Below are 13,015 nucleotides of genomic sequence, written 5' to 3'. Positions count from 1 at the left end.
TTGGTATCAGGATGATGTTGGCCTCATAAAATGAGTTAGGGAGGATTTCCTCTTTTTCAATTGATTGGAATAGTTTCAGAAGGAATGGTACCAGCTCCTCTTTGTACCTCTGGTAGAATTCAGCTGTGAATCCATCTGGTCCTGGACTTTTTTTGGTTGGTAGGCTATTATTGCCTCAATTTCAGAGCCTGCTATTGGTCTATTCAGGGATTCAACTTCTTCCTGGTTTAGTCTTGGAAGAGTGTAAGTGTCCAGGAAATTATCCGTTTCTTCTAGATTTTCTAGTTGATTTGCGTAGAGGTGTTTATAGTATTCTCTGAAGGTAGTTTGTATTTCTGTGGGGTCGGTGGTGATATCCCCTTTATCATTTTTTATTGCATCTATTTGATTCTTCTCTCTTTTCTTCTTTATTAGTCTTGCTAGCGGTCTGTCAATTTTGTTGATGTTTTCAAAAAACCAACTCCTGGATTCATTGATTTTTTGGAGGGTTTTTTGTGTCTCTATCTCCTTCACTTCTGCTCTGATCTTAGTTACTATTTCTTGCCTTCTGCTAGCTTTTGAATGTGTTTGCTCTTGCTTCTCCAGTTCTTTTAATTGTGATGTTAGAGTGTCAATTTTAGATCTTTCCAGCTTTCTCTTGTGGGCATTTAGTGCTATAAATTTCCCTCTACACACTGCTTTAAATGTGTCCCAGAGATTCTGGTATGTTGTATCTTTGTTCTCAGTGGTTTCAAAGAACATCTTTATTTCTGCCTTCATTTCGTTATGCACCCAGTAGTCATTCAGGAGCAGGTTGTTCAGTTTCTATGTAGTTGAACGGTTTTGATTGAGTTTCTTAGTCCTGAGTTCTAGTTTGATTGCACTGTGGTCTGAGAGACAGTTTGTTATAATTTCTGTTCTTTTACATTTGCTAAGGAGTGCTTTACTTCCAATTATGTGGTCAATTTTGGAATAAATGCGATGTGGTGCTGAGAAGAATGTATATTCTGTTGATTTGGGTTGGAGAGTTCTATAGATGTCTATTAGGTCCGCTTGGTGCAGAGATGAGTTCAATTCCTGGATATCCTTGTTAACTTTTTGTCTCGTTGATCTGTCTAATATTGACAGTGGAGTGTTGAAGTCTCCCATTATTATTGTATGGGAGTCTAAGTCTCTTTGTAAGTCTCTAGGACTTGCTTTATGAATTTGGGTGCTCCTGTATTGGGTGCATATATATTTAGGATAGTTAGCTCTTCCTGTTGAATTGATCCCTTTACCATTATATAATGGCTTTCTTTGTCTCTTTTGATCTTTGATGGTTTAAAGTCTATTTTATCAGAGACTAGGATTGCAACTCCTGCTTTTTTTTGTTCTCCATTTGCTTGGTAGATCTTCCTCCATCCCTTTATTTTGAGCCTATGTATGTCTCTGCATGTGAGATGGGTCTCCTGAATACAGCAGACTGATGGGTTTTAACTCTTTATCCAGTTTGCCAGTCTGTGTCTTTTAATTGGAGCATTTAGTCCATTGACATTTAAGGTTAATATTGTTATGTGTGAACTTGATCCTGCCATTATGATATTAACTGGTTATTTTGCTCGTTAGTTGATGCAGTTTCTTCCTAGCCTTGACGGTCTTTACATTTTGGCATGTTTTTGCAATGGCTGGTACCGGTTGTTCCTTTCCATGTTTAGGGCTTCCTTCAGGGTCTCTTGTAAGGCAGGCCTGGTGGTGACAAAATCTCTAAGCATTTGCTTATCTGTAAAGGATTTTATTTCTCCTTCACTGATGAAACTTATTTTGGCTGGATATGAAATTCTGGGTTTAAAATTCTTTTCTTTAAGAACGTTGAATATTGGTCCCCACTCTCTTCTGGCTTGTAGAGTTTCTGCCGAGAGGTCTGCTGTTAGTCTGATGGGCTTCCCTTTGTGGGTAACCCGACCTTTCTCTCTGGCTGCCCTTAAGATTTTTTCCTTCATTTCAACTTTGTTGAATCTGGCAATTATGTATCTTGGAGTTGTTCTTCTCAAGGAGTATCTTTGTGGTGTTCTCTGTATTTCCTGAATTTGAATGTTGGCCTGCCCTACTAGGTTGGGGAAGTTCTCCTGGAAGCTATCCTGAAGAGTGTTTTCCAACTTGGTTCCATTTTCCCCTTCACTTTCAGGCACCCCAATCAGACGTAGATTTGGTCTTTTTACATAATCCCATACTTCTTGCAGGCTTTGTTCATTTCTTTTTCTTCTTTTTTCTTTTGGTTTCTCTTTTCACTTCATTTCATTCATTTGATCCTCAATCGCTGATACTCTTTCTTCCAGTTGATCAAGTCGGTTACTGAAGCTTGTGGATTTGTCACGTATTTCTTGTGTCATGGTTTTCATCTCTGTCATTTCATTTATGACCTTCTCTGCATTAATTAGTCTAGCTATCAATTCTTCCACTCTTTTTTCAAGATTTTTAGTTTCTTTGCGCTGGGTACGTAATTCCTCCTTTAGCTCTGAGAAGTTTGATGGACTGAAGCCTTCTTCTCTCATCTCCTCAAGGTCATTCTCTGACCAGCTTTGATCCGTTGCTGGCGATGAGCTGTGCTCCTTTGCAGGGGGAGATGTGCTTTTATTTTTTGAATTTCCAGCTTTTCTGCCCTGCTTCTTCCCCATCTTTGTGGTTTTATCTGCCTCTGGTCTTTGATGATGGTGACGTACTGATGGGGTTTTGGTATAGGTGTTCTTCCTGTTTGATAGTTTTCCTTCTAATAGTCAGGACCCTCAGCTGTAGGTCTGTTGGAGATTGCTTGAGGTCCACTCCAGACCCTGTTTGCCTAGGTATCAGCAGCAGAGGTTGCAGAAGATAGAATATTGCTGAACAGCGAGTGTACCTGTCTGATTCTTACTTTGGAAGCTTCCTCTCAGGGGTGTACTCCACCCTGTGAGGTGTGGGGTGTCAGACTGCCCCTAGTGGGGGATGTCTCCCAGTTAGGCTACTCAGGGGTCAGGGACCCACTTGAGCAGGCAGGTCCGTTCTCAGATCTCAACCTCCGTGTTGGGAGATCCACTGCTCTCTTCAAAGCTGTCAGACAGAGTCATTCGGGTCTGCACAGGCCTCTGCTGCTTCCCCTGTTGTTTTTTAGCTGTGCCCTGTCCCCAGAGGTGGAGTCTACAGAGACAGGCAGGTTTCCTTGAGCTGCTGTGAGCTCCACCCAGTTCGAGCTTCCCAGCGGCTTTGTTTACCTACTTAAGCCTCAGCAATGGTGGGCGCCCCTCCCCCAGCCTCGCTGCTGCCTTGTGGTTAGATCGTAGACTGCTGTGCTAGCAATGAGGGAGGCTCCGTGGCCGTGGGACCCTCCCGGCCAGGTGTGGGTATAATCTCCTGGTGTGCCCGTTTGCTTAAAGCGCAGTATTGGGGTGGGAATTACCCGATTTTCCAGGTGTTGTGTGTCTCAGTTTGCCTGGCTAGGAAAAGGGATTCCCTTCCCCCTTGCGCTTCCCAGGTGAGGCAATGCCTCACCCTGCTTCAGCTCTCACTGGTCGGGCTGCAGCAGCTGACCAGCACCGATTGTCCGGCACTCCCCAGTGAGATGACCCCAGTACCTCAGTTGAAAATGCAGAAATCATCGGTCTTCTGTGTTGCTCGTGCCGGGAGTTGGAGACTGGAGCTCTTCCTATTCGGCCATCTTGCTCCGCCCCCCTCTGTATTTTTTTTTAGTAGAGACGGGGTTTCACTGTATTAGCCAGGATGGTCTCCATCTTCTGACCTCGTGATCCGCCTGTCTCGGCCTCCCAAAGTGCTGGGATTACAGGCTTGAGCCACCGCGCCCGGCCTTCAGTGAGTTTTTTTAAGAATACTATTTTAAAACCTTTTACCAAGTTTAACTGTGTGGCTGTATTTCAAAGAGCTAGAATTTGCCAAAGAATTCCTGTTCCCTGAACAATCTAGTTCCAACCTAAAGTAAAGAAATGGAACTGAAAGTGAGGATGATTTTGTTTACTCTGTCCTGCCTTTATGGAAAGCTAGGCTTATCACAGGGACTGCGTTTCATTTTCAGAATGAGCTTTCAGCAGGAAGCAGTCTGCTCATGCATGCATGACGGGAGAGGAATGTGCCCTGAAAAGATGATATTTTTACTTAAGAAAGGGTTTTGGCTCAAGGATTTCTTCGGGAAATTTTTTATGGTATTTTCCCCCCTTAACACATGTGGTCTAGTTGACACTTTCCTTCATAAACACATATACTTCAACCCAAGCCATCCTGTGGACCTTTCTTTTTTTTGTTTTCTCTTGTTTCTCTAGCCTGTCAGAAGAAATGTGACATTAGGTTTGGGGCCAGGAAAGTCATTATGACCTTAGAGTATTCAGAGATTTCTATCTTGGAATTTGGTCCTTGGAAGACCTATCCATAGGTGAAATAGAACACAGGTGCAATTTCCTGGTCAATCACGGTAAACGTGTTTTTCTTTGTTTTACTTTTAGATGAGATAATTGCTTTTGCTCTTACCTTTGCCTCAAATGTTCAGGTAATTATTTTTGCTCTCTGTTTTGCTTTGTTAACTGAAAAAAATCAGCAGTGAGAAATAGTTTTAAAACATGTCTCATGTTTCTGATTGTCTAAATGAACATATTCTGATTTACTGGACAGCCTATCCAATTAATTCCATAGACAGTAAAAACAAATGCTTTATGGCTGTCTTCAAACGTAGCTTACATTAATAAGCATGATTTGTAAATGCCATAGGACAGGAATTGTTGGTTTTGCTCACTGTCACATCCCCAGCATTTAGTATTCTGCCTGGTACACAGTAGGGACTCAGAAAATACCTGATGAATAAGTAAATGGCAATAGAAATATTGACCTTGAGCTCTGTGAGGGATACTTACCTAGACTTACGAAAATTAACTTAATGAAATATTCAATTATGGCGGACAGAGAAGACATAATAAATGTTATTCTGATAGAAAACAGCCTAGGGAAGCAAGTGCCTGTGGGAGGATTTAACCCTAATTCTTGCCCTTCAAATCTGGGTGTTTGTGAGCCTTTGAATAGAAGGAAACTTTCAAGGTCATCAGGTTCAATTACTTATTGACAAAAGGTCATCCAGCTTTCAATTTGCTCACCATTTATAATACAGTGATAGGGCTTTTCTAATTAATAGGGAACATAGTCTTTTATGGGAAAATTCTGATTGCTAGAAAGTTTTGTCCTTTTGAGCCAGAATTTACTCGTCTGTTATTTCCAAATGCTGGGACTAGTTCTGCTCTCTGGGACTGCATGTTGTAAGTCTGACGGGAGACCAAGGAAGACCTGACTTAATATCTGAAGTCCTTTATATCAGCACTAGTCTAGATTTATTTTGGGATAAGGCCCAAACTAGATAATAAGCCTCACCAGTTCTGGTCACATAATAAGTATAAATTAGCATGCTTAGCACCACCTAGTGTTCTCCTCTTGTACATTATTTATGGGAATGTACATTGATAACACTTCTTTCCAGAGCAGTTTGCCCCTACATAGGAAATTACATCATTTCACCAAGAAATTCCATTATAGGAATTTACCTTAAAGAAGTACTTCCAAATTTGTACAAAGAGAGATAAACGAAGATGCCTTCAGGTGATCCAGGATACCCATTACAAAATTTTAAAGCCATTTAAATATTCATTAGCAGGTAAATAAACTTGATATGTCCACTGAATGGAACAGAGTCATGAAAAAGAATGAGATAGAGCTACATATATCCAATTGGCAGAGGTTCATGATATTAAAATTTAAAAATCATAAAAGTATGTATATCTTCATTTTCATAAAATATAATAATACATCTATGTTAGTCAGACAATTTTGAAAGATTATATAATAAGCTGTTAACACAATCTCTAAGGGATAGCATTATGGTGGACTCTAATTTTTACTTAATATATTTCTGTGTGTGTGTGTGGATATATATATATATATATATTTTTTTTTTTTGAGGCGGGGGATGGTGTCTCACGCTGTAGCCTGGGCTGGAGTGCAGTGGCGCAATTTTGGCTCACTGCAGCCTCTCCCTCCTGGGTTCAAGCGATTCTCCTGCCTCAGCCTCCCAAGTAGCTGGGATTACAGGCACCTGCCACCACACTGAGCTAATTTTTTGTATTTTTAATAGAGACAGGGTTTCAGTATGTTGGCCAGGCTGGTCTCAAACTCCTGACCTTGTGATCTGCCTGCCTCGGCTTCCCAAAGTGCTGGATTACAGGCATGAGCCACTGCGCGGCATATTTCTGTATTCTTGGAATATTTTTAAGTGAGCAGGCATTACCTTTGTAATTAGAAAAATAACCCAGACACTTAAAAATGTTGTCTGGATGAGTTATAGGATATTAGGGCTGGAATAGACCTTGGCTTGAGTAGGAAGAGTCTTGAGAATTAATCCAACACCCTAATTTTACAGATAAGAAAACTGAGTCTTTAGTTTTTAGAAAACTAAAAATGTGAAATGAACTACCTAAAGCCCCAAAAGTAGTTAGTAGCAAATCCATTTTTAGAAGCCATGTTTAGTATTGTTTGAATTATACCACAGTGCCTTTAAGAAGCAGCACAGATTTTGAGAAAAATAAAATAGGAAAATATTTACTTATAAATGTCTTTATATTTCTTCTTTTAAAAAAGTGTCTCATCATTAGAGCAATATAAAAGAGTAACAACTTCACAAATTATGATAGATTTTTTTAAAAGCCTGGATGTTACTTTAGAGACACTTAACACCAATGTTCTCAATCTCAGAAGAGAAAATTAAAGCCAAGTGATTTGTGGAAGATTGTATAATGCACTAGCAGCAGACTTGGAACTAGAACCCTGGTATCTGGGTTCTCAGTTGATGACTCTGTTAAATTGTCCACACTTCTTCTTGCAAGTTGATGTGCATTTATTAAATATCTGTCACTGTGCTAGGTTACGCCCTTGAAAAATAAAATGTGCCAATGAAATGAGGATTCAACAGACTTAAGTATAGATAAATAATTAATTTGAGAAAGTCTAATGAATTAATTCTCAAGATTTGATTGAATTCTTTGGCCTTAAATTTAAAATGGTGTGTATGAGAACTTTTTTTCCCTTTTCTCATTAAAGATTTCAAGGCATTCCATACAATTATATAAAACATTACAACCTTCTCAAAGGGAGAGATTATTATATCCATTAGGAAATGAAGGTACAGAGACATTAAATGGTTTGTACATTAGTCACCAAGAATAACCCTAGGATCCCTTAGTTCTGGGTGATTTCCAGAAAACCACACCTTTCATGGATTCAGATTAACTTTGGACCACTCCTAGAATCCTGGACTTGTCTGGAAAGTGAATAGGTCATTGCACTTTAAGGTTAAGTCAACCACAAATCTGGCTGAACCTGACTAATCTGAGCAGAGTCCACCAAACTATGGCTTCTAACCTAGGTTAACTCCAACAGAACTGGGGAACCATTTATTATTCTGTGGGTGAGGCCGCATGCATCAACAGCCAAGTCAACAGCAGATGAATGAAAACCACAAAATTAAAGGTGTTACTGGCACCAAGACCCAAACTAAAAGTGCTGATCCAGGAATGACAATCTCTAAACATTTTCAGACAAGTTAGGAACACAAGTAAGACTAGCTTTGGGCAGATCCCATTTGTGTGACTGGCATCAACACAGAAAATATTGTACAGTGTGTGCCTCATTTACCTTGGCACTGAGGCTGCATCAGCCCTTTTGTGCCCTGACTATGCCTTATACAAATTTTAAGATACAAAGCAAATTTTTGTTCCAGGTTTATTTTAATCATCTTTAGATTCTTCTTCCCTTAGCAGGTTACCTTCATTGTGGCAAAAATAAAGAAATAAGTAAGTCTCTGATCCCCTTGTATAGTTTAAAAACATTCTGATTGCCAGGGGAAATGCAAATGCAGATCCTTTCTTCCATAGTCTTCCAGGTTTTCAGGGTATATTAGTTCAAGTCCACTAAGAAGTAGGAGATTTACTGGGGGAAGGAGGAGAAGGTGGGGAGATCCTTCAGATTGTGTAGAAGAGAGGGAAGAAAGGAAGACTGGATATGAGGAGTCTCAGACTGCAGTGCAGTACCAAGGAAGATTTGGCCAGGTTGACGGGGAGTCCTTGAATCAAAGTTACTGAGGAGTCCTGCATATTGCCGAAATGGACCTACCTTAGTATCTCTGAAGTGGTCCAGAATTGGCTGGGAACCCTCCCACAAAAGTATGTCCTTTGGGCAAATGCAGTGCTGGATCCAGAGGGACAAGATCTCAGGCTGTTGGTCAATTATGCTTCTCACAACAGGAGGTCTGACAGGAGCATTTTCCTGCCTGCTCCTGTCTAACCCTTGTTCCACACAGGTCTACTTCATGGGATGCTAACTCCTCCATGGTTCCTTAGGGGTCTCTTTCTAAGGGGGAATTTAGAAGAGGGATAGTAGAACTATGTCTGGCACAATAGCTATCATCAGGGATACTCCTTTGTTGAACTTGTGATAGTCTACAGATGGCTTTTGCAGGGGCCAGATTAGTGAATTAAATGAAGATATGATGAGAGCCACCATCTCTGCCTCCTTTAGCTCGTTAATGACAGCAACAATCTCCTTCATCATCTGTAGGATATACTGTTTTTGAATTACTATGTTGGCTGTGAGGAGGAACAATTTTAAAGATTTCCACTTGGTTTTTCCTACTGTGATAGCTCTTACTCCATAGGCCAAGGGTCTTAATCTGGGGGTTACTCCAACTGCCAAATTGTTGCAGTGGGTGTCATAGGAATGATTATAGAATATACTTTCTGCGGTATTTGGTCGATGAATTTTGGTTCTAAAAATCTGCTCAAGTCTGGGAATATTAGCAGAGGATTGTGACTTTTTTATAGGTATGACTATCCTCCGCCTCTTGCTCTCCCATTCTTGTCTTTTTAAAAAATTTATTTAAAGATGTTAAGTAGTCCGGGCACGGTGGCTCAAGCCTGTAATCCCAGCACTTTGGGAGGCCGAGACGGGTGGATCACGAGGTCAGGAGATCGAGACCACCCTGGCTAACACGGTGAAACCCCGTCTCTACTAAAAAATACAAAAAAACTAGCCGGGCGTGGTGGTGGCGCCTGTAGTCCCAGCTACTTGGGAGGCTGAGGCAGGACAATGGCGGGAACCCGGGAGGCGGAGCTTGCAGTGAGCTGAGATCGTGCCACTGCACTCCAGCCTGGGCCACAGAGCGAGACTCCGTCTCAAAAAAAAAAAAAAAAAGATGTTAAGTAGCACCCTTGCTGGCTGCCCTTCTATTTTGCTCCTAGGAAAACCATGCTTTATCAACCGTCTCCACAGCTCCCTGTGGGTGAAACCCATTGGCCGCTCTGATCTTGCAGGCTATTATGGTAATTGCAACCTCCTGACTTCTGACAGTTAAGTGCTGTCACCTGGTCTCTATTCCTGTGGGGCCTCTATCATGAATATAAATACTAATGAGCCCAGCTCTATGATGGCCTCTCCTACAATCAGCCCTGGCCCGCAAAGGAACCGCTACCGAACTTCTTAGTGATACGGCTGTCCCTCTCAGCACATGGTGGCCTTGGTAGAAGATGTGTTTTCCGGGCTTTCTTGTGAACACAATCCTCTAGGGGAATCTTACTGCCTTACATAATAGGTACACTCTATCATACCCATTTCCAGGTCCAGGACTAGGATGAGGCAAAGACCCTAATATTTCAAGACCATGAGAGTGAATGGCTCCTTCAGTTATGCCCCTTAGAGACTGCTCTTGCCTCACTCTAATCTTGGCCTTGCCCACTTCCCTTAGCCTCGCCCTCTTCATTCTTTCCTCTAGCGTTTGTGAGGGCAACTCGGGTACTTACACTTTGCTGTGTTGGTCATCACTTTTTTCAATCTTCTCAGAGCCATTCTACCAGTGACTTTTCCTCGTACTCTGGGATCCTTGCCAGGCTTTAAATCCTGTGTCCCAAGTAAGTACCTTCAAGTTAAATTCAAGTTAATGAATTTCTGCTTACCCAATCCAGTCTTACATTCTGGCCCTTTTTATCAAGCACACTTAAAATCTAATCCTAGGCTCCTGGCTCCTGCTGGTACATGCTAGCTCACTCTTGCAAGCTCTTCTTTGGTATAGAGTCTCTTTCTTATCAGGCCCATCAGGTGCTCAGCTGGGTAACCAAGGGGAGGAAAGGGCAGTTTCTGAGGGGATATTTACTTCCTCCTAGAGGGGACAGGACTCTAGCATTTTCCAGCACAAAGGGAGGTGCTTCCGCTTACTAGGGATGGGTAGGCCACCTTTGCAAGCTCTGAAGGTTCAGGGGGATCTTCATAGCCAGTATCTTCAGGAGGCATCCATCTAGATATTGTCATCTAATTTTTCTGGATCCTAGTTTTTCCCAGCTAGGGTCCTGACCTTACCATAGTAGACCTACTTTGGTGGATCATTCAGACATCTTTGGAGCTCTGCGTGCACCACCACACCCAGCAATTTTGTATTTTTAGTAGAGACAGGGTTTCACCATGTTGGTCAGGCTGGTCTAGAACTCCTGACCTCAGGAGATCCACCTGCCTGGGCCTCCAAAAGTGCTGGGATTACAGGTGTGAGCCACTACGCCTGTTGTTTTTTCAAATGCCTGAATGATTGGACCTGAATGATTGTTCCCTTCCACTGGGACATTTTCTCAGGCCATCACGGGTGAAATCTTGAGCATTTCGGCCTCTGCCTTGGGCCACGGACTATCTGTACCCTACCTACCACATGAGATGGCCCCCACTTAATCTACTGTTGGGTGAGTGAGCCAATCCCAAATCCCCATCTTCCTGTCTGTTTTCTCTCACCACTCTGTGTACCACCTGTTTTGATTTGGACCCATCCCAAATAAATCTTGAGCTAGGATTAGATATGAAAGAGATTACTGAGGGAGGGAGCAGGAAGAGGTGGAGAGAAACTTTAGAACCACAGTGTAGAAGAGAAGAAGGAAAGTAGCAGGATTGGGTAGGATGGGTCTGAGACTGCCGTGCAGTGCTAAGAAAGTTTGGCCAGGTTGATGGTGAGTCCTGTATATTGCCAGAATGGGCCTATCTTAGTATCTGCTGTGCTCTATCATTGGCTAGGAAGTATGGCCTTCGGGTAAGTGCAGTGCTAGCTGCATCCAGAGGGACAGGATCAATTAAGCTCTCTACAGCAGGTGGTCTGAGAGGAGCATTTTCATGACTACCACACACAGCAACCCAGCTGCTAATGATTTATAGTCTTCATGGGTTAGACATATTTGTGTTTTACAGTTGAAAACAGCTGAGAGGAAATAGGCTCAGTAGGTACTCCTGGAACTGCATTTAGATAAACACTTTCCATTTTTAATTTTAAAGAATAAGGCAAACTAAATACATCTAAACAGTTTACATCATAGTTAAGTGGAATAACAAGTCTGGCACAGGTTAGATAATTCAGACCACAAATTCCCATTCTCTGGTTCCACAGTGGCTTTTTGGATCTATGAAATGTAGAGGTGTCATTTTGTGGACAGGTGTGCCTTGGCATAACAGTGCTTTAGCTCATCCAGATGATCACACACTACCAATATCATTGAGTAATTTTGGATTGAGTGGTCGGTTGGAGGCAGAGTCATGCTCCCTGGTCTGTAGTGCGGTGTGATTGCTTCATGACACCTGCATTACACAAGTGTTTTTATCTTCTGAGTAGCTATTTGCCTTGTGTTTCCTCTTGCCTATATTTCTCTTTTTACATCTCATGGGTGTTAGAATGTAAATTCCCAGACAATACATAAAAACCCAATAATTATCAATGAGACTGATAATAATGATGCTATTTGACATTTGGCAACATAGAGGGTTTTCTTGGCTCACGTTGGATATCTTGAACCTGTGCCCTATTAGGTAACTTTCTTTTTTTTTTTTTTTTTTTGAGACAGAGTCTCGCTCTGTCGCCTGGGCTGGAGTGCAGTGGCTGGATCTCAGCCCACTGCAAGCTCTGCCTCCCGGGTTTCCGCCATTCTCCTGCCTCAGCCTCCGAGTAGCTGGGACTACAGGCGCCTGCCACCTTGCCCGGCTAGTTTTTTTTGTGTATTTTTTAGTAGAGACGGGGTTTCACCGTGTTAGCCAGGAGCCAGGATAGTCTCGATCTCCTGACCTCGTGATCCTCCCGTCTCGGCCTCCCAAAGTGCTGGGATTATAGGCTTGAGCCACCACGCCCGGCCTAGGTAACTTTCTTAAACTGCCTGGAGTGTATGATTTTTCTCTGTTATCTCAATGAATCATTATTCTTCTAATGTCTCTTCAAGTTTACTTCCTCTGTTGATATCTCTCTTTTGTCCCTCATTTGGCATTTTGGGAGTAATGATAAATGTTGGGTGGAAAAAATAAGCAAGGTGGAGCATAGCTTTGCATATGCTCATTGCATTTTTGGAGCCCCTTTGCTCTTACTGTATCATCAGGAAGAAGTCCTAGGATGCTTGTATGGCTAAGGTAAGTCAGATAACTTGGTAGCTATTCATCTCCAAAGGTATCTTGGATTTATAATGGAGATAAGGCAGAGAAAGGAGAGATTACATTAGTGACCTCTGTTCAGGGCTGTGGGAGTTCCCTGAGTCTAATGAATAAACAGCTATATCATCTTAAGATCAAAACGGAAACTATAGGCTAAGGTCAGCAGTCAGAATATTCAGGAGTCTGTAAGCTGGTAAGCACTATTAAGCTTGAGTTTTCAAGCTGCACTCAATAGGGATATAGAATATTTGTTGTTTTTTGAAGCTTATTTATCTTTTGTGACATACTTAAGAACTTCCTGTGATCTGACAGTGTATCATAAAGCATTTTAATGCATTTCCTTCTCAATTTATTTTTATCGATAACTCAAATTGTGTAAGCAAGGAGGTATACTGAAAAACAAACAAACAAACAAACAAAAAACAGTTCTAAACAGATTGAGAAGACTGCCTTAAAGATTTAACCACCTTAGTTTTCCAGGAGGGTCTGGCCGTCAGACAGTTTCATCTCATGAGCCTCTCTGCCTACAATTCCTTTTCCTTTCTGT

Source organism: Rhinopithecus roxellana, chromosome 21, assembly GCF_007565055.1.
Source record: "Rhinopithecus roxellana isolate Shanxi Qingling chromosome 21, ASM756505v1, whole genome shotgun sequence".
NCBI lineage: Eukaryota > Metazoa > Chordata > Mammalia > Primates > Cercopithecidae > Rhinopithecus > Rhinopithecus roxellana.
Note: the sequence above shows the minus strand (reverse complement) of the source record.